The sequence below is a fragment of the Phascolarctos cinereus genome, unplaced genomic scaffold, assembly GCF_003287225.1.
Source record: "Phascolarctos cinereus isolate Bilbo 61053 unplaced genomic scaffold, phaCin_HiC Scaffold_7;HRSCAF=346, whole genome shotgun sequence".
Taxonomy (NCBI): domain Eukaryota; kingdom Metazoa; phylum Chordata; class Mammalia; order Diprotodontia; family Phascolarctidae; genus Phascolarctos; species Phascolarctos cinereus.
Genome location: NW_027556180.1, coordinates 70,695,091 through 70,721,979, shown reverse-complemented (window position 1 = coordinate 70,721,979; position 26,889 = coordinate 70,695,091). Strand labels below are relative to the sequence as shown.

The 26,889-nt window shown below is 38.9% G+C and overlaps 1 long non-coding RNA gene and 1 pseudogene across 1 annotated transcript in view; both read left to right on the top strand.

Annotated features, from left to right (window-relative positions):
- The first annotated feature begins 3,514 nt into the window (after positions 1 to 3,514).
- The window catches only part of LOC144454761 (uncharacterized), a 32,798-nt gene continuing 9,423 nt past the window's right edge, over positions 3,515 to 26,889 (top strand). The window contains exon 1 of the long non-coding RNA XR_013483282.1: positions 3,515 to 3,672. This is a non-coding gene — a long non-coding RNA (uncharacterized LOC144454761). The remainder of the gene's footprint in view (positions 3,673 to 26,889) is intronic.
- On the top strand, positions 15,084 to 15,513 carry LOC110219440 (phosphatidylinositol N-acetylglucosaminyltransferase subunit P pseudogene; annotated as a pseudogene).

The window sequence follows — 26,889 nt, the reverse complement described above, 5'->3', positions numbered from 1 at the left end:
TGAAATGACTTGCACAGAATAACACAATTAGTATTTGTCACAGAGATGACTGGAAATGAGGTTTTCCTGTGCCCACTCTCTGTCCACTATTCAAGTTGGCACTGCCTTCTGACTTAGGCTAAAAGCAAGGAAAAGCTTTCTGATAGTGGCAGCTAATTGAAAGTGGAATGGGCTGCTTTGAGTGATAGTGATTCCTGCCCTCCTGCTAAAAGGAAAACAGAGAAAATTAGTCTAGTAAAAGCCAGACGGCCCCTTGCTAGGTACAATATTGTGGAGGAGGTTGGGCTCTTTGCAATGCTGAGATTCAATAATTCTGGGAATTTAAATGGTAGCATTCTCTTCATTTTGAGTTCTATCATGTTCCCACTTCTCCTCCCCATCTCACCTAGGGATTTGGAGGGCAACTTTTTCATAGCTTAAAACCTTATTCATTTATCATTTGTTTTCTTTCTCTGTATTAGAAGTAGATGGCTCAGGTCCATTCTTCTGATCTCTTTAGTTTTAAATGAAAATGCTTAAAGGAAAGGAAATCCCAAGAAGAGTAAGGGTAGCAATGAGGGAAGTGGGATCTAATCCGCAGAGCTTATTTGGCACAAACAATTGATAGCAAGGGCAAAGTGCCATATGAAAGATCAATTATCCATTTCATGCATTAAACACAGCCTAAACCTGAGCCTCTTCCCTCGGTAACCATTAATGTGACCTAATTACATAGCGAGAGTTTCTTAGTCCTTTGCCCTTAAGTTGAACTTTGTCCGCAGTGGAGCTGCCAAACACATTTTCACTGTAAAGAAATTCGTTTTATAAACTGAATCACCCAAGAGGCTTAACTGAGTGGAAACCATTCAAAAATAAATTTGTTTGATGCGTTTGGGCCTAGTTTGGGGTAGTTTTAGCAAAGAGTGATAATTCTACTTTTCTTTTCCAGTGGGAAGCAGCATTGAGCAAGGTCAGTCAAACTTCAAATGTAATTGTGCAGTCCTATGGCCCTAAGCCCATATTTGAGAGCTCTCTAGCCCTGAATTTGATGGAAGGAAAAAGAAACACCCTCAACTCCCCAGTCAGAGAGCCAGGGCTAGGTTTTTTTTACAAAGAGCTTTAACGAGGAGTCAGTAACATGGAGATAATAACTGTGCATCTTTTCCTGCTTGGAATTCTGAACTCTTTGCCCTAATTCATACTGTTTCCAACCCCTGGAAGGTCCTGCCTCCGTTTCCATGGGTTGAAACTCTGATCGATGAATCAGTCAATCAATCAATCAATCAATTCACATTTATGAAGTGCTTCCTGCGTGCTCTGTACTGTGCTAAGCACTGAATATGCAAATACAAAGAATGAAATAATCGTTATTCTCAAGGACCATATAGTATAACTGTGGATGGCACCAAGTACATCTGTAGGTATATATACAAGAAATATAAAGAGAATAAGAAGATATAAATACAAAGTAGCCAGGAACCAGTTGCTAATTCTCCTATCTTTTTTTCCCCTCAAACCTCACATACCATTTTGCATTTCTTGGCTCTTACTGTGTTTCATTTACAGTCATTGTATTCTTACAAAAATAATCTCTAATATTTCCATAGGTCCTTGTAGTTTTCAAAGTGCTTGTAAGTAGTGTAAAGAATATCATCCACATTTTACAAATGAAGAAACTGTTATAGACAAGCACTGTTTTTGGTGCTGCCATTATATGCAGGGCTTAGAGAACAATATTCTTAATGTAATAAATATTTAATGGTAGAATGAATAATAATTGGATTAATTAATTACCCCTTGTCATTACGTGACATTCTCCCACCCAAGGTCGCCATGTTGTTGACTCCACGTTGGGGTGATTAGTTTGCATGGCGTAGGTTGAAGTGTCAGGTATATCTTTAATTCAGATTCTTCCTTCCTTCCAATCCCACTCCATAACATGTTCCTTGTTGCTTAACTCCTGCCATAGTTGCAATTAGTGCAAATGTGCAGCATTTGATGCCCTACTAAAAGACAACTCTGTCTTTTCTGACAATTACATCGACTCAATAAAAATTAATCCCCTGTGTTTAGTCTTATGGATTTAAGACCATATTTGGAATCTCTCCAGCTGTAGATTCAATGGAAATAAGAGGCACCACCCTTAATTCCCCAATGCTGGGGAGGAAACTAATGCTAGATTCCATTGTTATTATTTACTGAGTTTGAAATGAAAAATGTTGATCATTTGGAGGGAAATGGAAACATGCATTGTATTAGCAAAATGCAGTTCCTTCCATAGAACCATAGAATATCAGAGCTCGTAGAAACCTGAGAGCCTAAGACACTAAGTAACTTGTTCTTAGTAACAACTAATTAGTGAGAAAATCAGCACTAACAATAATCATTATTAGCATTACCCCTAATACAGCTGTGAACATAAACATTTCCTCATCAAAAAAGAGGAAAAAGATTGGTAGCCATTCTCAGAGCACAAGATAAATAGGTCAAAAACCAATGGAAATATTTTTGGAGTAAACAGACATCACTTCAAAGATTTGTTGATCACAACCCAGGGAGCCTTAGCTCTGAATGCAGCCTACAAAACAAATAAGAGTCCAAGAGTGGAATCCAAAGGTTCTCCATGAGTGACATCCATATTAATGCAATCAACAATATATTGGCAAAAATTGTTAATCAGATGGTAGAGTTATGCATGTTTGTTTATAGAAATAGAGGAGTTCATGATGACAATTCCGAACCAGATCATTTCCTTTGTATGGGCTAATCCTTAAGGAATTTGTACTTTTGTACATGCCAGCTATGCAAGGAAATGCTAGAAATTGTTCAACATATCATTGTAGAATGCAAAGATTTAGCATCTACTGTATACTTAGGAAGACATAAGCTAGTAACTTGAATTATGTATCAGAAGTTCATCTTTCAAGAACCAGTAAAACAGGGGCAGCTAGGTGGTACAGTGGATAGAGCACCACCCCTGGAGTCAGGAAGACCTGAGTTCAAATCCAGCCTCAGACATATAGCACTCACCAGTTGTGTGACTTAAGTCAGTTAACCCCAATTGCCTCATCAAAAAAAAAAAAGAACCAATAAAACAACAAATTACTATACAATAATTATGGACCTCAAAATTATGGACTCAATTAATAATTAATAAGAACATTTTTAACAGATGTTCCCATAACAAATACTTATTGTCTCTAGGTTATATACAGTCAGTCCTCAACATTTGCCTCTTTAACTTTTGTAGCTTCAAACATTCATGTGATTTTATTAGTAATCTCATTTTCACTTTTGTGTTGGCAACCAGACACATTCATGGCTATATGCAGTAGAGAAAACAATGAGAGGCGTGATATATGCAAATCTGTGGGGCAGCTGGTATCCTACCAGCTGCTTCACTGGTCTTGTTCACCCTACCATTGTAGAATAAAGGATTCCCCTGCATTCATTGTATATTTTCATTCTTTGCCTTTAAAACTCAAGTTTTGTGTTGCAATAATGGCCCCAAAATATAGTGCAAGTCCATTGGGCTCTAAGTCCAAGTGTGCAAAGTCAGTGATGCAGCTCAGTGAGAAAATAAAAGAGTTAGCTAAACTTCATGCCAGAATGTCCGCAGGTGCTATCTGAATGAGTTTGGTGGTAGAGGATCAGCGATTTGCTATATTTGGTACAATGCCCTCACAGTAGAAGGTAAGGTTCAGGTTAAAAATGTTTCAGTGTTAAGAATCTTATTTGCTGTACAGTATTGTATGTGTTATAAATTTTGTTATAGATTTTATGTGTTATAAAAAGTGGATATTTTCTGAAATCAATGTATTATTTTTTAATTGAGATGTTAGCACTACAGGTCACAGAATTCTAGAGAATTACCAGCAAGAAAAATGTTTTGCATGTTACCAATTTTATTTTGTGTATTGCGTTTTGTGGATCATTTCATGGTTACTATATTAGGAAAAGTGCATATTATCAGAATTAATATTTTGTTATAAAGAATTATATGCAGAAAAGCATATTTTCAGCAATCTGTAATGACAGATTGCAGTTTTTGATGGTCATGGGAACCTAACTCCCTATTTCCCATTGGTTTAATGTATCAACATTCACCTTTTTTGCTGTTGTGTCATTTTCTAGGAAATGTTACCCACACAAAAGTTGGGGATTGAATATAAAATGAAAAGTTTTTTAAAAAAATAACCTAACAGATGAAAAAAAAATATGGGAATAGTATAAAGTATATTACGTCTCTCTTCCCACCTCTATCCTATCTGCTACTGGTAATGTTGGGAGGATGCCTCTAGTGAGCCCCCAGAGCAACATCCTGGAGTGGTCCCATAATAGAACTGAGAGAGAGAGAGAGAGAGAGAGAGAGAGAGAGAGAGAGAGAGAGAGAGAGAGAGAGAGGTTGAGTGATTTTATTAATAAAACTGTGGTTCTACATATAGCAAGTGTTTGACCTGGGATTAGGACCCAGGTCTCCTTGATTCCAGGTGTGAGACCCCAAGACTATGATTAGAAAACCCAGCCTCCAAAGTCCTAGCTTAGTCAGTATTCTTTCTGTTATACCACAGTGCTTCACCTAAAGTGACTTACTTCTTCAAACAAAACTCCTAAAAGAACAAACAAACAAACCCTGCTTTCCCTGAAATGACTACTGAATGTAGAAAAACAATAAGGCATCTAACAAGACTGGATGATAACCTTGGCTACTCATTCCATTTCTCAAGTCTCTGAAATGCAAGCCCTGGGGTAGTTCTGAAGGTGGATAATGAATTGCTGAGGAATGATGGATTTTTCTTAGCTAGAAGGAAGAATTTCCTGAAGTGAATGATGTTGGGCTTTAGGGTAGGTTAATAACACAAGTTGTAGAAAGAACCAAATGGGAGTTTTCTTTAAAAAATCAAGTAGAAAAGAGTAAAGGTAGACAACCTGGCCAGGGATAAGGGACAATTTGCAAAAGGCTGGCACTTTTCCCCTCCATTTTGAATACTTCATTCATCCTTTATACTGAGCAGAACTGATGTGTGATGGGCACCTATACTGTCATGTCATTTAGGTCTTCCAAAGAACATTTTGTTACTTCTAATCATGGCATCAATATAATTCATCATGGCAATTTTTTTTTTCACCTTTGCCTCAGGAATTTCCCCCAAGCCACAGAGGCTCCTAGGATGGAAACTCTTAGGTCTAAGGGTGTTTAGCTGTTAAACCTAAAGACAGATAGACTAGATGACCTCGTAATGTTTTCTGAGTCATTGGTAATTCTATACTACCAGCAGAGTGCAATTTTCTTCTCTTGTTCAGTTACCTTGATGTTGGGTTTATACACAAACATACATATTCAACTATCTATCCACACGTATACATTCTCACATATGTGTATGCATATATACATACACATAAATAACTTGTATATATACATACACATAGACATTCTTGGCCACTGTTCTTTAGAATTCTTTTAATATACCAGATGAGGTACAGACCATATAAAAATATACCTCCCATCTACTCAGAAAACTTAGAGGGCATGATAATTTCCTAGATCTCTGATCTCACTATTAGCGATGGTTTAAAACAAACTGTTGCTTTTGAGAAATCCACAAACATAATGAAGAATGGCCATGGCTATACTTTTCTTTTTTTTTTAGGAGGTGTGGGGGGTTGGTTAAAGGTCATGTTTCAACAAACAGATTTATTGCTTCATGATGGATTTGATGGCTTTTAGTTTTGCCTTGATCAAGATTTTTTTTCTGGGTCAATAAACCTTGATATCTTTTTCAGAGACATTCCTCTCTATTCATTACATCATTGTTTCAAAAGCAAAATAAAAGAGAAAAAAACCCTTAGTTTCATGTTCACAAAGAATTTGGAATTGCATGAACACTAACAAACTCATATTTTTTTTCAAGAAATCCATTTGGTTTTAATTGTATCTGGTGAACTTGCTGGCAGGATAATTGACCACTAACAGAGGTAACCAATTTTCCAGTTATATGAGGCCTTGAATATTTTTTTTGAGGCATTTACAGAACCATAGGAACTGTACACCACCTTGTGCATAACAAGGTGAAGGGAAGAGTAAACAAGGAATTACAATTTTCAGGTTACTGGGAACAAAACCAACTATCAAGCAAGCCATTAGGATCCAACCAGAAAATATGGCCAGCTAGGTGGCCCAATGGATACACTATTCGATCTGGAGGTGGGATAGACTTGAATTCAAATCTATCCTCAGATACTAACTGTGTGACCTTTGACGTGTGATTTAATGACTCCAAAAAGCCTCTGCTTTGGAGGCCTTTCTGAACCTGCTTGGGGTAGAGATTCTCTGCTCTACACCTACCTTCTTTGGCATCCCCAACAGGTTCTTTCTGGAAACTTCCATGCTTGTGTGGCTGTGACATTGTTAGCCAGTTCTGAGTGACTATCTCCCTATGTGATAAGATATGGCAAACAATCAGACATAACTAAGAACCTGGCCCCCAACATAAATACACAAACAAACAAACAAACAAATAAATATATAGATAAATAAATAGATAAATAAACAAATGAACAAATGAATAGATAGATAGATAGATAGATAGATAGACAGATAGATAGAAAGGAAAGAAGGAAGAGAAAGAAAGAAAGAGAAAGAAAGAAAGAAAGAAAGAAAGAAAGAAAGAAAGAGAGAGAGAAAGAGAGAGAGAAAGAAAAAGAAATATCCTAACTTGAGGATAAAACCCTATGGCTTCCACCTTTTCTACCCAAGTATATAGGAGACAGGACCCATTTTACACATCAATTAGAAGGTGTGACAGAGCTAGTGACTCAGGGTATATAAGGTCGAAGGGCCACCTCTTTTCAGGATCATCATTAACACCCCCCTTTTTTCTTCCTCAAGGCCTCAAGGTCATATCAGAGGTTAGGGCCCTTGAGTATCAGTCCTGGAATCAGGAAGACAGCTCTTCATGAGTTCAAATTTGGCATCAGACACTTACTAGCTGTGTGACCCTAAGCAAGTCACTTAACCCTGTTGATCTCAGTTTCCTCATCTATAAATTGAGCTGGAGAAGGAAATGGCAAACCGTTGTAGTATCTTTGTCAAGAAAATCTCAAACGGGGTCATGAAGAGTCAGACATGACTGAAAAACAACTCAAGAACAAGTCAGAAGTTAAGAAATCTTTCTAGTTATATAGCCTGGGTATATCAGGCTAGGATTTGACCCCTCTCTTAAGTGAGTAAAAATGTGCCATAATAAAAGTTTGTTGCTCCTTACTTCACCCTTCACCTTTCCTCTTGAAACTCTTACAGAAAGTAACAAGGAGGGTGGCACATTTCTCTTCCATTCCCTCACCCCACTCCCAAGTAGGTGTCTCACAACAGAAGCACATGGTGGTCTAACTTTGGAACACTATCAGTCCTGTCTTTTTTCTTAACCCAATGATCAATTCCTAGAATTCCTTCAAGTTGGTTAAAAATCTTTTTCCTGGACTCCAAAGGAACAAGAAAGTATAGTCCATTTTTTTATACTTCCTTTACACTAGCCAGAGTCAAAAATGTTACACACACAACCTTTTCAAGGTACATTTTAAAGTCCAAAAGAAGCCTAACTTTGTATCTCATTGTTTTGGTTATATAACCTGCCCTTTACATCCTGTATTTTCATCAAATAGGTTGTGAGTAATTAATTGATTAGCAGTCCCCTGATTGATTCCCTGAGATATATGTATGTATATAGATAGATATAGATAGATAGATAGATAGATAGATAGATAGATAGATAGATATGTATGTATGTATGTATGCACACATGTATATGTGTAGATATGTAGATACATATGTATTTTTGCTAATAGAAGCTCAAATACATCAGCATTTTCAATCACCAAGCAGTCAGATAAATGAGCACCCATTAAATGTTTAATTTGTGCCAGGTACTTCATTAAGCTCTAAGGATAAAAAGAAAGGGGAAAACATGGTAGATCCCTATCCTCAAAAAGCTCACATTGTCATGGGGGAGACAACATGCAAATGACTATATACAAACAAGATATATACAGTCTAAATGGGAGGTAAATCTAGAAGGATGTCACCAGCAGTGGAGGGACATGGAAAGGTCTCTTGCAGAAAATGGAATATGAGCTGAATATGGAAGAAAGCAATGGAATCCAGGAGTGGAGGTGAGAAAGGCTTGAGTTCCAGGCATAGGAGGCAGCCAGTGAAAATGGACAGCAAGAGAACATGGTGTGCTGTGTATGTGTATGAGTTACAGCAAGAAAAGCTGGTGATTCTAGATTGTAGAGTGTACAGAAAGGAGAAGAATTTAAGAATGGAAAGATAGGAAGGGGCCAAGTTGTAAAGGGCTTAAAAACCAAACAGAAGAGTTTAATTTGATCCTTTAGATAATAGGGAAACACTGGAGTTTATTGAGTCAGGGTTTGAGGGATAATATGGCCAGACCTGCACTTTAGAAAGATCACTCTGGTACCTAGTGGAGGATGGGCTAGAGGGGGGAGATATTTGAGGCAAGGAGACCAACAGGCTCTTGCAATTTTTTTTTTCAAAGGGTATATGTATTTTATTCACATTATTTACACAATTCCAAATTACTTTCTTTTTTTTCTTAATATAAATTTACTTATTTTTAGTTTTCAACATTCACTTCCACAAGTTTTTGAGTTCCATATTTTCACCCCATCTCCCCCTCCCCCACCCCAAGATGGCATGCATTCTGACTATCCCTTCCCCTAGTCTGTCCTCTCTTCTATCTCTCTCCCCTTCTCTTATCCCCTTCCCCTTCTATTTTCCTGTAGGGCAGGAATTGACTTCTGCACCCCATTTCCTATATTATTTCCCAGTAGCATGTGAAAACATTTTTTTAAAACATATGTTTTTAAAACTTTAGGTTTCAAATTTTCTCTCTTCCTCCCTCCTCACCCATCCTCATGGAAAAGGCAGGCAACTCAATATAAGTTGTACATGTGCAGTTATGCAAAACACGTCCATAGTAGACAAGTTGTGAAAAACTAACTCTATTTCCTTTAATCCTATCCTGCCCTCCCATTTATTCTATTCTTTCTTTTGACCCTGTCCCTCCTCAGAAATATTTACTTCTGATTAACCCCTTTCCCAATCTGCCCTCCTTTCTATCATGCCCCTGCTCTCTTGTCCCCTTTCCCCCTATTTTCCTATAGGGTAAGACAGATTTCCATACCCAATTGAATGTATATGTTATTCTCTCCTTAAGCCAAATCCTATGAGAATAACATTCAGTCATTCCCTCTCACCTTCCCCTGATTCCCCTTCCACTGTAAGAGACTTTTCTGTTTTTTTTGTGAGATAATTTACCCCATTCTACCTCTCCCTTTCTTCTTCTCCTAGTATAATCCTCTCTCATCCCTTAATTTTATTCTCCAGATATGACCCCTTAATCTTCAACTCATCCTGTGCCCTCTATCTATCTACACATAAATACATATAATTTTTTCCTTCAACTACCGTAATACTGACAAAGGTCTCATGAGTTATAAATATCATCTTTCCATGCAGGAATGTAAACAGTCCAATCTTAATAAGTCTCTTATGATTTCTCTTTCCTGTTTACCTCTTCATGTTCCACTTGAGTCCTGTATTTGAAAGTCAAATTTTCTATTCAGCTCTGGTCTTTTCATCAAGAATGCTTGAAAGTCCTCTATTTCACTGAATGACCATTTTTTCCCCTGAAGGATTATACTCAGTTTTGCTGGGTAGGTGATTCTTGGTTGTAATCCTATCTCCTTTGCCCTCCAGAATATTATATTCCATGCCCTGCGGTCCTTTAATGTAGAAGCTGCTAAATCTTGTGTTATCTTGATTGTGTTCCCACAGTACTTGAACTGTTTCCTTCTGGCAGCTTGTAATATTTTCTCCTTGACCTGGGAACTCTGGAATTTGGCTACAACATTCCTAGGAGTTTTCCTTTGGGGATCTCCTTCAGGAGGAGATCTGTGGATTCTTTCAATTTCTATTTTGCCCTCTGGTTCTAAATATCAGGGCAGTTTTCCTTGATAATTTCTTGAAAGATGATGTCTAGGCTCTTTTTTTGATCATGGCTTTCAGATAGTCCAATAATTTTTAAATTCTCTCTCCTGGATCTATTTTCCAGGTCAGTTGTTTTTCCAATGAGATATTTCACATTGTTTTCTAATTTTTCATTCTTTTGGATTTGTTCTACTGTGTCGTGATTTCTCATAAAGTCACTATCTTCCAATTGCTCTATTCTAATTTTTAAGGAAGTATTTTCTTCAGTAAGCTTTTGGACTTCCTTTTCCATCTGGCCAATTTTGCTTTTTAGGGCATTTTTCTCCTCATTGGCTTTTTGGACCTCTTTTGCCATTTGGGTTAGGCTATTTTTTAAGGTGTTATTTTCTTCAGTATTTTTTTGGGTCTCCTTTAGCATCACTCTCAGTTTTTCCTCTACTTCTCTAACTTGCTTCTCAAAATCTTTTGAGCTCTTCCAGGCCTGGGACCAATTCATATTTTTCTTGGAGGCTTTGGATGTAGGGGCTTTGACTTTGTTGTCTTCTTCTGGTTGTATATTTTGGTCTTCTTTTTCACCAAAGTAAGATAATATAGTCTGACTCTTTTTGCGCTGCTTGCTCATGATCCTGGCCAATTACTTGAGTTTTAAACTCTTTGTTAAGGTACAAATCTGCTTCCAATGTGGAGAATGTACTGTCCCAAGCTTCGGGGTTTGTACAGCTGTTTTCAGAGATACTTGTAGGGACCTGTAAATTTTCAGTTCTTCCAAGGTGGTATGATAAGGGGCAAGGTGTTTACTCCTTTCCTGGCCTGTGACTACAAGTACTCCTTTCTGTCCTGTAACTGTGAGGAGGGGTTCCTCTCCACAGCCACTACAAGCTCCACCAAGCCAGCGCTCCTCCTCACCCCAGCACTGCCCAGAACTGTGCCCAGATCCAAACATGGGCAAAGCAAGAGATTCCTGCCTCAGCACTGGCAAAGAGATCCCTGCAATCCCTCTCTGATCAGCCACTGGATTCCCCCTCAGTCTGTGGGCCGGAAGCTCGGGAAGCAGCTGCCCCCCCAGGGCCATGCTCTTGGGGAATGGAGCTGAAACCCCGCCTTCCTTCCTCAGCACCGACAGAAACAGACTTTTCCCACTGACCTTCTAAGTTGTCTTTGGCATTGGTGGATTGAGGAGCCTGGAAGCCTCCACAGCTGCCCGAGATTCAGTCCTCTGAGGCCTGCTCCACATTCGCTGAGGCCTGCGCACCCACACTGTGGCCCCCGCACGTTGCGCTACACTCCCAGCCCCGCACCATATACCCCTCTGATCAATCATCCAGCTTGTCTTGGGCTGGAAATTTGTTCCACTCTGTCTTTTTGTGGGTTCCGCTGCTTCAGAATTTGTTTAGAGCCATTTTTATGAGTATTTGGAGGGGTTTGGGGGAGAGCTCAAGCAAGTCACTGCTTTCACTCCGCCATCTTAGGCTTTTGCAATTTTGAGTACAGGCTATGTGTCCTCTGGCAGAACTGAATCTTGACAATTAGAAAAAGTTAAAACACTCAAGCTGGTGGTTATTTACCTTTTTTTTTCCTCTTTAAGGACAAGGGGGTGGGGCAGGAACACATGCTACAACCAAATGAATTTGATATGTAGGTCAGAGTTTGATTTCTCAAACACTAGTGCTGTAAATTGGTAATAAGAAAATATCAAAAAATACGCAAGCTGGGCAATGTGGTTTATGTCACTCCAGATCAGCCAAGCAACCCGAGCATGATTCATGTCTACCCTGCAAAGGATCATATAGCCATTCTCGGCAATGTGAAGCATTCAGCCAGAGCACAAATGCAAGGTGGCTTCCATAGGAGGTTAGTGAATCCAAAGTCATGCTTCATGGACTCTGTTATGTTATCCTTTGAGTTCCTAGGAAACAGCAATCATCCCATTATTTTAACAAGGGAATACAGCTAAACAGTCTTTAGTGACTTCGACATAGGCCATATTTGACAATCCCCCAAAGATGATGTAATCCAAAAGCGGCCCATTAATCTTATCCCAAGTCTTCAATTCCAAGTCACAATAAATCAGATTTCAATGAGTTTTTATTGAATCAAACTCAAGGATCATGTTCATGGCATAGTCAGGATTTCCTTACCTTGGGGTCTGCTTCTCTGAGAACCAGCATGCTCACACATTCTTGTGATCATTTCTTAAGCCCTTAATTCCTCATAGTTGGGCTGCTGTCATACTTGAAGCTACACAAAAATGTGAATATCAACAAAATGGGCACAAAAATAGGCACAGGGAGTGATGAAAGCAGAAGGAAAGGCATTTTGTTTGTGATTGCATCTAGGAAACCAATAATAATAAGAGCTCACACTTGTCCTTGAATGGAATTATACAGCATTATCTTGTTTGATCATCACCACAGCCCTATGGAGTAGGTAGTATAAATTTTATTATCATCTCCATTTTATAGATGAGAAAGCAGAATCCTAGAAAGGTGAGATGGCATGCTCATGATCACACAACTAATGAGTGCCAAGGCCAGCACTTAATTCCAAATCTGTTGCTCTTTCTCATCCTCTTCTTCACTATTCTCCCAATTCTGCTCTACGCTCTCTGTACTCCACAATTCCCCAGTACCCTTCTCACCCTAAAAGATCCTTCTGCCTTGGTGACTTCCTCTTCTAATCGATGAGTTCCTCCGTTTTGAGGAACAGGCTAGCCACATCCACTCCTCCATCCCTATTCAGGTGCTACTCCTGGCTTGCTACCATGCCCCCTTCTCAATCTTGTCTCCTTTTTCCTTTTTCAGCTTCCTTTTAATTGTCATCTTCCCCCATTAGAATGTAAGCTCCTTGAGGGCAGGGACTATCTTTTTCTTGTATCTATATTCCCATTCCCAGTATTTAGCATAGTGTCCTGGCACATAGTAAGCATTGGATAAATACTAATTCAAAATTAATCTCTTCCCTTAAACTGACTCATCTCTTGAAACTTCTAAGTATAAGACCACAGGATTGAAGACTTGGAGCTGAAAGAGATCTCAGAAGTCATCTGGATCAACTCACCCCTTTACCAATTAAGGAAATGTAGCCCACAGAGGTGGAACAACTTGCCTATCTCACTTAAAAAGTAAGTGGGTAGTGAAAAACAGAGCTGGGATTTGGTCCCATTTTCCACTGTACCCCATTTCCTTTCTAGACCTTCTCTCCAGGTCAAATTAGATTTGAGTAATTGGCTTCCAATGAGTAGTTCAAAGCTAGATCTTTGAAAAGTACAAAGCTTCCAGTGAACCATTCTGTATGGGAAACTCAGACAAATTCAGAAGATGAGCTCTGCCTCTTCCCTTTCCCTGCCCCCACCCAACTCCATAACACACATGTCTACATTCTCACCAAGAGGACCATTTGCAAAGTCAACTTTGGAAAGAGCATTAGCTAAAATTGGAAAGCCAAGTTGGGATTTGGACCAGCATTTGCTATCCTTGCCAAACTCTACTGAAGTTCCCGTTTTGATTACAGCAGTAGATTCATCTTCATTTCCAACATGGGTGTGTTTTTTGTACAAGTTCCCAAACCTTTGAGCTGAACATGCTCTTTATCAAGATTTTAGTCTCACCCAGTTTCCTTTACCTCTTTCTTTCTTCCCTGCCATGTGACTTGCAGTTAGAAGCTATGTTTTCCTCAAGGTATCATAAGAAGCAGCCCAGATAAAGCTTCTGAAAGTTTTCTGGTTGTTTGGAATACATATGAACTGGGGCTTACTTGTTGTTAAGAAGGAATAGATAGAGCAGCTAGGTGGCACAGTGGATAGAGCACTGGCCCTGGAGTCAGGAGGACTCAAGTTCAAATCCCATCTCAGACACTTACTAGCTGTGTGATCCTGGGCAAGTCACTTAACTCTAATTGCTTCCAGAGGGGAAAAAAAGGAGTATGGGTTGTCATCTTACTTTAGTAATTAATAGAGTAAAACAAGTTACTTTCTATGTGACTATTAATCATGAGAAGGACACAATGGGATATAGGATCATAGATTTGGGTCTGGATGGGGCCCTGGAGGCCATCAACTCTAACCTGCTCATTTTACAGATGAGGAAACTGAGGCACAGAAAATTTCAGTGGCTCGGGATTTGCTTCCACTGAGCTTGATTTAGTGAAGAGAGTGCCAGATTTGGATTCAAACCCAAGTTTGCTACCTACAATCTATGTGACCTTAAGCTAAAGGTTTTCAACCTTTTGTATGCCATTGGCCTCCTTTGGCAGTCTGCTGAAACCTATATCTGAAATCTATAGTTTCTGCTGAAACACTTCTCAGAATAATGTTGCTAAAAGCATAAAATGAAATGCATGGGTTACAAAGGAAATTAATTATGTTGAAAACAAACAAAAAAGAAAAGTTATATGTATATATAGATAACTTTTATTATACATAATATACATTTATATATAGTATATGTGTAATATTATATGTAAATATTTAATATATTTATATATAACTTTTTATATATACTATATAATATATATTTATATTATATATACAGTATGTTATAATATAATATATAAATATTTTATATTTATATTATACTATATATGAATATGCATATATTTGTATATGCATATATGTGCATATATATTTTTTAAGTTCCCCAGGTTATGAACTTTCATTCCCCAGTTTATATCCCCCAGGTTAAGAACTCCTGCCTTAGGTAGCCAAGCAATCAGTCAATAAGTGTGCATTATTCCCTTACTATGTGTCAGGCACCACGCTAAGTGAGAAAGATACATAGAAAGGCCAAAAGGCAATCTAGCTCATGTCCTCAAAGAGTGCACATCTCAATGGAGTAGAAAAATCACTTCATCTCTCTGGACCTCAGTTTCTTCATCTGTAAAGTGAGGGGGCTGATTTCTAAGGTCCCTTCCTGCTTGAATAGATGATAACATTCTGGAGGCTGTTGGTAGTCATCTTCTCTTGATAATAAAAACTTCCATTGGCCCTGCCCCAGGCCTGCTCACGCTTATTTTTCTCCCTTCCTTCTCCAATCTGCCCCAAATGTGGGTTCCTGCATGGCAAACAGAAAGCTTTAGGTTCCCTAAAGATAAAGAGACTATGCTTGAAAATTCATCATCACCATTGCCAGAAAGAGCAATATAAGGCTTTTTTTTCCCCCTTAAGCTCCCAGTTTGGTTTCATACTGTATCTTGTGTGGGCATTCATTCTTGACATTTGGTTAAACTTAGGACTGACATATTGGCCTCAAAAATACTGGGCACATGGCTTTGCCAGTCCACCTCCTTATTATTTTAGACTTACTTACCTATTGCTATTTGGAATTAACATGGGGAATACTTCTTCCCTGGACTTTATTCATACAGTGACAGATAACTATGCCAAAAATCAGCCACAGAAAAAATCTCAAGGAAAAGCTGTTCCAGCCTTAAAGGATATACCGATTAGTAAAGTAAAAGAAATGTTCTTTATTGTTGCCAGAGGCCTTTGCACTAAAAGCTGGATTATGCAGAGAACGTTTCAATCCTAAGTATTCATTTAAGAAGTTTTTGACTAGGAATGATATAGACCTTCTATTTCCCTCAAATACCTTGTATTAATTGAAAAGGAGAAAAGATCTAGGTTGATGGATAGAGAGACCTGACCTTGGAGCCGGGAAAACCTTCATTCACAGACACTCTGGGAGAAGAGAAGGAGCTGCCTACTAGGCACCAGCTGGGCAACACAAGCTTGCTTGCTTGCTTTCTTTCTTTCTTTCTTTCTTTCTTTCTTTCTTTCTTTCTTTCTTTCTTCCTTCCTTCCTTCCTTCCTTTCTTTTTCTTTCTTCCTTCCTTCTTTCCTTCTTTCCTTTCTTCCTTTCTTTCTTTCCTTCTTCCTTCCTTCCTTTCTCTTTCTTCCTTTCCTTCCTTCTTTCCTTCCTTCCTCCTTCTCTCTCATTTTCTTTTTCTTTCTTTCTTTCTTTCTTTCTTTCTTTCTTTCTTTCTTTCTTTCTTTCTTTCTTTCTTTCTCTCTTTTCCTTCCTTCTTTTCTTTCTTTCTCTGTCTTTCTTTCCTTCTTTCCTTTCTCTCTCTCTCTCTCTCTCTCTCTCTCTCTCTCTCTCTCTCTCTCTCTCTCTCTCTCCACAGCCCTCCATCACTTAAATTCAATTCACTTGCACGTTATGGAATCACCTCCTTAATGTCATGGTCATCTTCAAGAACAAAGGACAAACAGCAACCTACCTAACAATCATAGGGCGCCACTGAAGGTCCTTGAGCAGGGGAATGATAGATCTGTGCCTTAGGAAGATAAATGTGGCATGTAAGTGCAGGCTATATAGGAGGACAAAGAGAGTGGCAGCTCAGTGTCCATTTAGGAAGCTGTTAAATTGGTACACGTTAGAGATGATAAGGCTCTGAATTAAGTTAGTGTTGAGTTGAGGGAAAGATAAAGATACAAGAGACATTGTGTGGAGATAGGATCTAGGACTAGGAGACTAGACCAAGAAGCTGATTGGATGTGGCAAATCAGGATGATTCTGAAACTGAGAACTCAGGTGACTGAGTTGTTGGTGATGCTGTCAAAAAATGAGGCAAGTTAAGCAGAAGAAAGAGTTTAGGGATAAAAAAGAACTCCATTTGATACTTGTCCTTGTTCTCAACTTAATTCAGTGAACCCTAATCTTTTCTCTCTGTTTGGAAATACCAATGCATTCCTTACACTTCTTTTCAAAAGTCGAATGTCAATTCACCTCTCCTCAACAGACAGTTAAGAAGTTGGAGCTCAGGTAGCTTTGTTCCTCACCTTTGCATTTCCCCATCATATAAACATCTCACCTTGCTTTGGGAGACAAAGTCAAAGAAGAGAAAGAAATCCAGTCTCAGACACTTAGCTGTATGATCACGGGCAAGTCACTTAATCCTGTTTGCCTCAGTTTCCTCATCTGTAAAATAAGCTGGAGAAGGAAATGGCAAACCACTCCAGTACCTTTGCTAAGGAAACCCTTAATGGGGTCACAAAGAGTTGGATATGACTGAAAAATGACTAAACAACAACAAAAGAGAAAAGGGATATAAATTCAGTATGTTTATATATTATGACTGCTTGCATGTACGTATTTGTGGTTAAAAAATATAGAAAGTCATTCTTGTAAAATAGACTTGAATGGATGAAGTTGCATGCTGAAAAAGTGAGACATTCGGATTAGCTTAAAGTGAGTTGCAAGAGTATAAAACTCTCGAAGGAGGGAAAAAAAAAGAAAGAATCTTTAAGAACCTAGATACGTAACTAATGATATGACCCTTTCCTTGAGTACAATGCATGTTCCACAGATCAAGTTTGCTCCCATTTGGTTTGTACTACTCTCAACCAATAGGATGGTTCTGTTTAAATCTAATGAAATTGAATCATTCGACTAAGAAGCAAAGACACTTAAAGTCAATACAATTCTTTCAGGATATGATTCATTAGTCAGTAGAGAGTTCAAGTTCATATCAGATTTGTACTCATTTGAGGAATTCTGAGTATCCTTGAAGAAAAACAATAGAGAATTTTTAGGAACCGAGCCATATAACTACCAATCTGTTACATTTCTTAAGTATGAGACATGTTCTACAGACCAGCTAGTTTCTTCTTCGTCTCGTTAGTTCTGCTCCCAATCAATCAAAAGGGTTGCTCTATTTCATACTATGGCAATGCCAACTTTAAACCCAGATGGAAGACGTTTAAATCCAATAGAGTTCTACAAGGACTGATCCAATATTCACTAGAAAGATCCAATTCATTTTTGATTGTAGACTACTGGAGGGACCCTGAAAATCCTTCAAAATTATAAAATAGAATTTTTAGATGCTAAATGTACAACTAGTATCCTGGCACATTACTTGAGAAGAATAAATATTTTACAGACAAGAAAACCCCTCCTATTTATTTATTTACAATTTATTCATTATTATTTACAATAAGACCATTCTGCAGCCTCTATTTCTAAAAAAAGAGGACACCAACGTCATTTAGAAAGCCCCTTGCCCTGTTGAGCCACTTATATTTTATGTTTTTCTGCTTGAAAAGCAAACATGTGAATAGACTTTTCTAGTATCTAAACCTGTGGTTTAGTGGATAATTGAAAACAGAAAGTCAGCATACTAACTCTACCCCTCCTGGGCTCTATGCCACCAAACACCAATTGGAAAACACTTGTTTAAAAAAGAAACTTCCCACACAAAGGTAAGTGTAACAAATAAATCAATGAACCCACTCCACTAGGTGTCATTCTGAAATCACCTTCTAAGTTCTGTACTGTACTACCTTGCTTGTTTGCTAGCTGCTAGTGCCACTCTCAAGAACAGCATTTGTTTCTACATTATCCAGCTCACTATTATTCCTTATACGTGTCCAAACAATGGCTCTGGGGGAGAAGGGAGGAGAGGGTCAGGAGATGTTTGGAAATCTCCCTCCCCATGAGTAGTGGTGACAAAGGTGGAATGCACAAGCTCTTCTGTTTATCACAGACTCACAAGCCCGTAAACTAAGAGGCTTAAAGGAAAGCAGCCATATCTCCATGTTTTTAGGTGGCAAACAAGCTGGAATATTCATAAAAATAAAACAATTTCACCCAAAGTATTCATAGTTTTTCCAGGTTCCTGTTACTCACTGCCATCTTTATGAAGGTCATCAACTACAAGAGCAAAACGTATGAATTTTTGAGGCAAAAAAGCTACATAAAAGGGGCAGCTAGGAGGTGCAGTGGATAGAGTACCCGCCCTGGAGTCAGGAGGACCTGAGTTCAAATGGGGCCTCAGACACTTAACACTTACTAGCTGTGAGACCCTGGGCAAGTCACTTAACCCCATTGCCTAGCAAAAAACCCCCCAAAAATCAAAAACAAAAGAAAATCTACGTATGCGATGTCTACAGGAATTTGGTGGTTTGGTCAAAAATATCAATTCCTGACTATGCAGAATATTCTCTACCCTGGTCTAGTGGTGAGATTAGGGAATGTTTTAAGAGTCCTTAAATACATTTAAAGTCTTATCAACCTGTGATTAATTCTTTCTATTCTTTAATATGCAGGCATATGCAGAATTTAATTCCCACCCAAGTGTGTACTCAAGGAAGCCTAAAGTAAATTAGTTTCTCTTTAGTAACAATAACAAAATACTTGTTAGCTTTTATTAACTTCTTGTTGTTCAGTCATTTTTCAGTCATGTTCTGACTCCAGGTGGGGTTTTCTTGGCAAATATGCTAGTGTGGTTTGCTATTTCTTTCTCCAGCTCATTTTATAGATGAGGAAACTGAGGCAAATAGGGTTAAGTGACCCGCTCAGGGTCACACAGCTAGTAAGTGTCTAAGGCTGGATTTGAATTCAGGTCTTTCTGACTCTAGGCCCAGTGTTCTATCTACTGGGCCACTTGGTTGCATGCAAACAGAATCATAACTAGCCCCTATGTCCTCACAGCTTTGGTTTGGAGCAGAGGACACTTCTTCCCAGAGTACTGATATGGGGGTTTCAGTTGGGGATGGTGATAGAGGACGATAAGGCATAAAGGACCATTTGGAATAGACTTACCTACTTAATGAACTCAGGCTGGTCATGTGCTGCTTTGCCTGGAGAACCATACCTTGTAGGCAGTCAGAGATCTGCCTTGGGTCATTCCTGGTCTCTATATTTTCCCCATCCCATCCTCAGCTCCACTACTCAAATAAATTTGCCCTAGAATTCTTTCACTTTTACCTCTTGTTTCAACTCTTTACATTGTATACTAGAATTTTTCTTCAGGGTTTTTTTCTTGGCATTAGAGGAACATATTGTAAAGTTGGGCCCTGTGCTTTCTTCCCAAGATCAGAATGTTTTCAGGAGGCTCTTTCACCTTCTAGCCATAGAAGAAAGAAAGAAAGTTTTCTTCTTTTTTAATTTTTATCTAATTACATATAAAAACAATTTTTAACATTTTAAAAAATTTTTTTGAATTCCAAATTCTCTCCCTTTCTTCCCTTCCCCCTCCCTGAGAGAGTAAGAAATTTGATATAGGTTATACATGTACAATCATGAAAAACGTATTTTCATATCAGTCATATTGTGAAAGAAAACAAAAACAAAAACAAATGCCCACAGAAAAATAAAGTGAAAAATAGTATGCTTTAATCTTCATTCAGACTTCATCAGTTCTTTCTCTGGAGGTGGATTGCAGTTTTCATCATGAGTCTTTTGGAATTGTCTTGGAACATTGTAATTCTGAGGATAGCTAAATCATTCACAGTTGATCATCATACCATATTTTTGTTACTATGTACAATGTTCTCCTGGTTCTACTCACTTCACTTTGCATCAGTTACAATGAGGCTTTTTTTTTTTAACAATAACAATCGTTCACATTTCTATAGGCTTATCAAGATTTACATAGCATTTTTTTTCTCAAAATGGCCTTGTAAAAGAGTAACTACAAGCATTACAGATGAAGAAACTGAGGCTTAAAAGATTAAATGAGTTAAGTGTAAGAATCAGAATTTGAACCCAAGTCTTATGACTCTTAAGTACAGCACTCTACCATGACGTCTCTCATTCCACATCCTTTATTAAAATATTGGATACATGGTGCATTTCAGAGGGCTGAGAGTGGTTGAAATTTTATTATTCATTCATTCAGTATGCCTCTTGGTGCATCCATTGTCCATTCTCTGCTGATTTAAAGAGGTATTTAATTTTACAACTTAATTAGGTTTGTTTGAAGCTTTGTCCTGACCCTTACCTATCAACCAAGGCAAAGAGTATGGGAGGCCCTTGTTCCACAACCCTTTCTCTGCCTAGGCTTTCTTATATCACTTCTTTTCTTTTTAGGCTACCCTTGATGTTCATTTTAACCTGATTCAAATATTATAGGTGGTGAGGGGTTACTTCTGATAATCCTGGCCCATTAACGATTGGCCCCTAATATCATGGTCTAACTGTATAACTCTTCAGAATCTTTCACTGGAGACAGGTGAGGTAAATAGGAAATCAGAAAAAAACATAATAGTTCAATGGGATCCACTTAATAATAATCTCTAGTCACTGGCTCCTCAAATTTCTGACAAGAATAAATTGTATGTGTTAGTACTCTGCTGTATGTTTATTTATCACAGCCATGGGACAGCAAATACAGTGTTAGTGTGAGTCAGAACAGCTTCTCTTTGCCCTGGAACTGAGCTCTCAGATTCCTTCCCATCCTTCCTACCTAACATGGCCATCAACATCTTCAGTTTGGGTGGAGGTGACTCATAACCCAAAGGTCATGAGTAAGACAGGGAAAGGAGAACTGGAGAAAAAAAGAGCTGCCTGATGGCTCCCCAGAGACCAGTGATAGCTCATTTCTATGGCCAAGCTTCTCTTTGCTCCCACTCTAGTGGGTAGGGGAGCCAGATACTAGAGGAGAGTAAGCAGTCTGGGCTACAGAGCAAAATGGAAAGGCCATGCCATGAAACTTAAGCTAATGACATGTGGATTTGTGATTAAATCCGACTCAAGAACGTTTGATTGTTTCTCCTGCATGAAAACCCTTTTTCATATGGGGGGCACTTAGCTAAGGGAATTCAACCATTTTTCTGTATCTAACCAGTATTGGCATGATGTCAGGACTGCAGTCTTTAAGCGGAAATCCCAGTGAGCTTGCTTTAACAAGTCCTAGGATGTACTTGTATTCAGCTGCTGCAATAGGAGGTTTGTTAGGGAATATAATTTATGTACTTTTCAGCTGCAGGAATCAGTACTCAAACAGCTATTTTTCCAGAATCTCACCAAAGGAAGACATTTAATTAAAACTCTTGAGAAAACACATGAAAGGAACATATTAGTGGGGGGTGGGGGGGTGGGAAGAAATGGTAAGGGAGACCTATAATTGAGTCAGAAAAACCTTCCCCTCTGGGAATTAAACTTTTAGTTCAGTCCCTTTCTGTTTTCTCAGTCATTTCATTTTTTCCCATTTCAGTTGGATTTGGAGGATACAGAGTAGGAAAAGGAATACAAGTAATGAGTGTGAATTCTACACCCCTTCTCCAAAAACTTTGTGAATTATAACATGCTAAGATGTTAACTGCTACTGCTACTGCTGCTGCTATTGCTACTACTACTACTACTACTATTATTACCACCACCACTACTACCACTATTACTGCTGTTGCTCCTCCTCCTACTACTACCACCATTACTATTGCTACTGCTGCTACTACTACTACTATTACTACTACCACCCTTACTATTGCCACTACTACTGCTGCTGCTGCTACTACCATTACTATTATCTTTACTACTGCTACCACTACTGCTGCTACCACTACTGCTGTGACTGCTACTACTACTGCTATTACCACCACCACTACTACCATTACTGTTGCTGCTGCTACTATTACCACCAGTACTACTATCACTACTGCTCTTGCTACTACAACCACCATTACTATTACACTACTACTCCTACCATTTCTGCTACTGCTGCTGCTGCTACTACTACTACCACCATCTACTACTACTACTACTACTACTATTACCACCATTATTATTACACTACTACTACTACTGCCACTACCATTTCTGTAGCTGCTACTGCTGCTACTACTACCACCATTACTATTACTACTGCTGCTGCTACTACTACTACACCATTACTGTTATTACTACTACTACTATCACCATTAATTACTGTTATCACTATGACTACTACCACTGCTACTGCTGCTGCTACTACTACTATCACCATTGCTATTACCATTATCACCATTACTGTTACCACAACTACTACTACTACTGTTCAGAGTCAAGTTAGGCAAAAAGTATTAATCAAATGCCATATCATTTGTTAGATACTATGCTAGCTCTGGGCATATGAAGATAAGCACAAAATAATCCCTGTTCTCAAGGAGCTCATGGTGTAATGGGAGAGACATAGTGAAGACAACTATGTACAAATGAGATTTATACAGGATAGACTGGAAATAATCAACAGAGAAAAGGCACTAGCAACAGCGGGGAGAAGCATGGGACAGACCACTTACATTGAACTAATGCAATTTGAAGGCACTAGAACCTGGAAAATAATATGCCTTGTTGCAACAATATAAATGGAAGGGACAACAACAAAATAATCAAAGCTAGTGCCATGAAATTATAAGACCAGTCTTGGCCCCCAGTAGAGATATGAACATATGCCTCCCCCTCTTTTGCAGAGGGGGTGGACTAGGGGTGTGGAACTCCACCAGTAGAAAGAATATACTGCTTACTGTGGCTGAACATTTCTCCCCTTTATTTTATCTTTTTTTTTAAATGAGGGATAGCTCTCAGCAAGAAGAATTGGGGAGGGGTATAATGAGAAATAAAGGTAATGTAAATACAAAAGTTCTCAATTACATATAATTTATTAATTAAATATAAATTTTATATATATATATATATATATATATATATATATATATATTATATATATATATAACATACACACACATATATATTTAAGGCTGGCTTGAGGACATGGTTTATGAATCTTGCTCTGGTTAACGAAATGACTAATCACAGCATCGGCTCCCCATCTGCCCATGGGGAGCGAATACCTCTGCTATGGTATGTTATCCAGGAGATTCCTTTGGGGATATGGGTTGGACTAGAAGGCAGCTGAAGTCTCTGTCAGCTCTAAAATTCTGGGATTCTGAGATTCTGGGAGTTGCCTGGCAAACACACCACCTCTGCCAGGAACAAGGGCCAGAGAGAAAAGGGCAGGATGTTCCTTTTAGGCTATTGAATGATTTCCTTGAGCTTTTGCTAATTTGTGCTACCCTCTCATATAGTCTCACTTTTTGAATAACAGTCTTTAGGAGTGATTTGATTCAATTAGTTATGCAAGGGAAATAACTATTGCTCAGACTCAAGAGACCTACCCCATTCTAATTTACTGGTATTAAAGTAAACCTAAAAGGGAAAGATACAGGAAGAATCACAGGTTCAGTATGGACTGAACAACTTCTCTTGGGTCCCCACCTTTATCTTGGTCCCATCTTCATCACGGGAGATGATATCCCAGCAATGGCTACCCTAGTATGGATCCCTACTCACAGAAGATAATTTTCACATGATTTTTGATGTTACCTACCCCCAAGCAGAGAACTGCAAACCAATCTACCTACTGGGCTAGGTGACCCAATGGACATTGTGCTGGACTTGGTGTCGGGAAAACCCAAATTCAAACTCTACCTCAGATATTTGGTAGCTATGTGACTTCCCTAGGCAAGTCATTTAACCTCTTGGTGAAGTGCTACATAAATGCAAATTCTTATATCATCAACCCAGTTCCTGCTGATAGAAGGATCTGAATGACCCATTGCCAGGACTTAGATGCTTTGGCACTCAGGAATATAAATGCAGCTGAATAAATGCATCAGTCTAAAACAACTTTTAGGGGCAGCTAGGTAGCAGATAAAGTGTTGGGGCTGCAGTCAGGAGACTCATCTTCCAAGTTCAAATCCAGCCTCAGACATTTACTAGCTGTGTGACCCTGGGCAAGTCACTTAAGCCTGTTTGCCTCAGTTTCCTCATCTGTAAAGTGAACTAGAGAAGGAAATGGCAAACCACTCCAGTACTTTTGCCAAGAAAACCCTAAATGGGGTCACAACTGAACAAAAGATAGCTTTGCCAGCAGTACCAAAATATGTAGCTATTTTGAAACAATTCCTCTGGCACGTGGGAGGTGGGCCTTGTGAATTTGCTAGTCCATCCAGCTTTTTTTTGTTGCTGTATTCTCTCTCACACCTCCATTCAACTTGCAGGTAGAGATCATATCTGACTGGCTTGCATTGGCCATAATAACTCTAGAACCTTAGAATGTTTTTTTTAAAGCTATTTGAAAGATCATTCAGTCCAGAGGCTCTTAACCTGGACTCAAGAGACCTATGGCTAGAATTCAGTGGGAGTGGGAGGAGGTCTACGAAGTTGGACAGGAAAACAAAATGATGTCTTTACTTCAAAATTATTGTTTCACTAGTAATTTAATGTATTTTTGTGCATTTTAAAATGTTGCTCTGAGAAGGGGCCCGTAGGCCTTATGAGACTACGAAAAGGATCCACTGACTTTTAATTTATATTTTCCATTTACATTATCATGAATATTGTCTTCTTATCCCTACTTATTTCACTATGCATCAGTTCATGTAGATCTTTCCATGCTTTTCTGTATTCATTGCATTGACTATTTCTTATAACTCAGGAATGTTTTATTACATTCATGTGCCATGATTCATTTAGCCATTCCTTAATCAATAGGCATCTACTTTGTTTCCAATACATCCACACACAAAAAAGTGTAAGGACCTCTGATTTAATCCAATGCCCTCACTTTTACAGAAAATGAAACTGAGACCTAGCAGTACAATGCAGAAAAGAGTGATTTCATTTTTTCCATCTCAGAGAGACATCAGTTTGTGATTCCATAAAAGTTAAGTACCTGCTGTGGTGAAATGAAAATGAAATGACATAGTCCCTGTCCTCAAGGAACTTGCAATCTATTAGACCACAGATTTTGAATGTCAGGCGTGGCAGAGCTGTCAACTGTAAAGAGTAAGTTCATAAATGTAGAGAAGAGCTCTTTAGGCTCTGTTTTGCTCAGAGAAAGAAACCCACAGCAGCTAGCCCCACCTAACCCCAATGGCCTGGCAAAGCTCCACCCTAAGCAAGAAACCATCAGAGAAAAGAATCAGATAGTAGCAAAAAGAAGAATGTTCCATAACTAGTGTCTCAGACAGATTCAAGCCAATCTTCAGATCAATATGCTCAGTTTTACAACCTTATTCAAAGTCTACCTGCCCTCTCTGACCCCTTCAGGGAGCACCTCCCACATTCTAGAGTCGCCTGCCAGCATGTTCTGCCACATTGGAGTAATCTGTCCCCTTTAGAAAGGTCAGGACTAAAGGTTCCTGGATGGGAGTAATCCAAGCAAAACCAAAGAATTCCAGGAAGTGGGGCCAGTGAGTCAGAGAATGGCAGAACTTCTCCCTGAGTCAGACCTGCACCAGTTCCCCTACAAGACCACATCTGAAGGACAGCAAGTCCACCAGAACAGCCACTACTCACCACCACACCAAGGCCAAGGCCCAGACAGGTTCAGTACTGTCTCAGTGGCTAAAGCATCTCCTGAATCATTTGCACCTGGGATATTCTGGCTGTACATCTAGAAAAGGCCTCTCTCCTTTACTCTATTTTTATCTATCCAGACCTTTTAAAAAAAATCACTTTAGACTTCCTCACAGCTCCTGGATGTGGAGTGAAATGCAATTTATTTTGTCTACATTTCAGCTGAAACTGGATCTAGTCAACCAGTAACGACCTTCAACATCAGGCTAGGCTAGAATTTGCTGAGGGTACCTTCGGTTTGTGATGAGCAGGGTACCAGGTAGTACTGGGGCCTAAAGGCAAAAGAAATCTATAAGGCACAGTCCTTTCCTTTGGGGAGGTTAATATAATACTTTAAAGTTTACTGGGTTGCCCGATATATAGAGCATTAGACTTAGAGTCAGGAAGACTTGAGTTCAAATTTGGCCTCACACACTTACTAGCTGTGTGATCCTGGGCAAGTCACTTAACTTCTCCCCTCTCTCAGCCTCAGTTTCCTCATCTGTAAAATGAAGATAATAATAGCACCTACATCCTAGGGTCCTTGTGAGGATCAACAAATGTAAAGTGCCTCACAAACCTTAAATCTCTATGTAAATGCTCATAGTAACCCTCTCATGAATAGAGTATATTAACCCCATTTAATACAGAGATGAGGAAACTGAGGCAGTGAGTGACTTGTCCATGATCCCTTTGTTAGTAGGCATCAGAGCCAGGATCCAAATCAGATCCCAACAGTCTTACTGCTCCGCTATGACTACCTCTGTGTGAGACAAGACAGAAACAGAGATAGGAATTAAT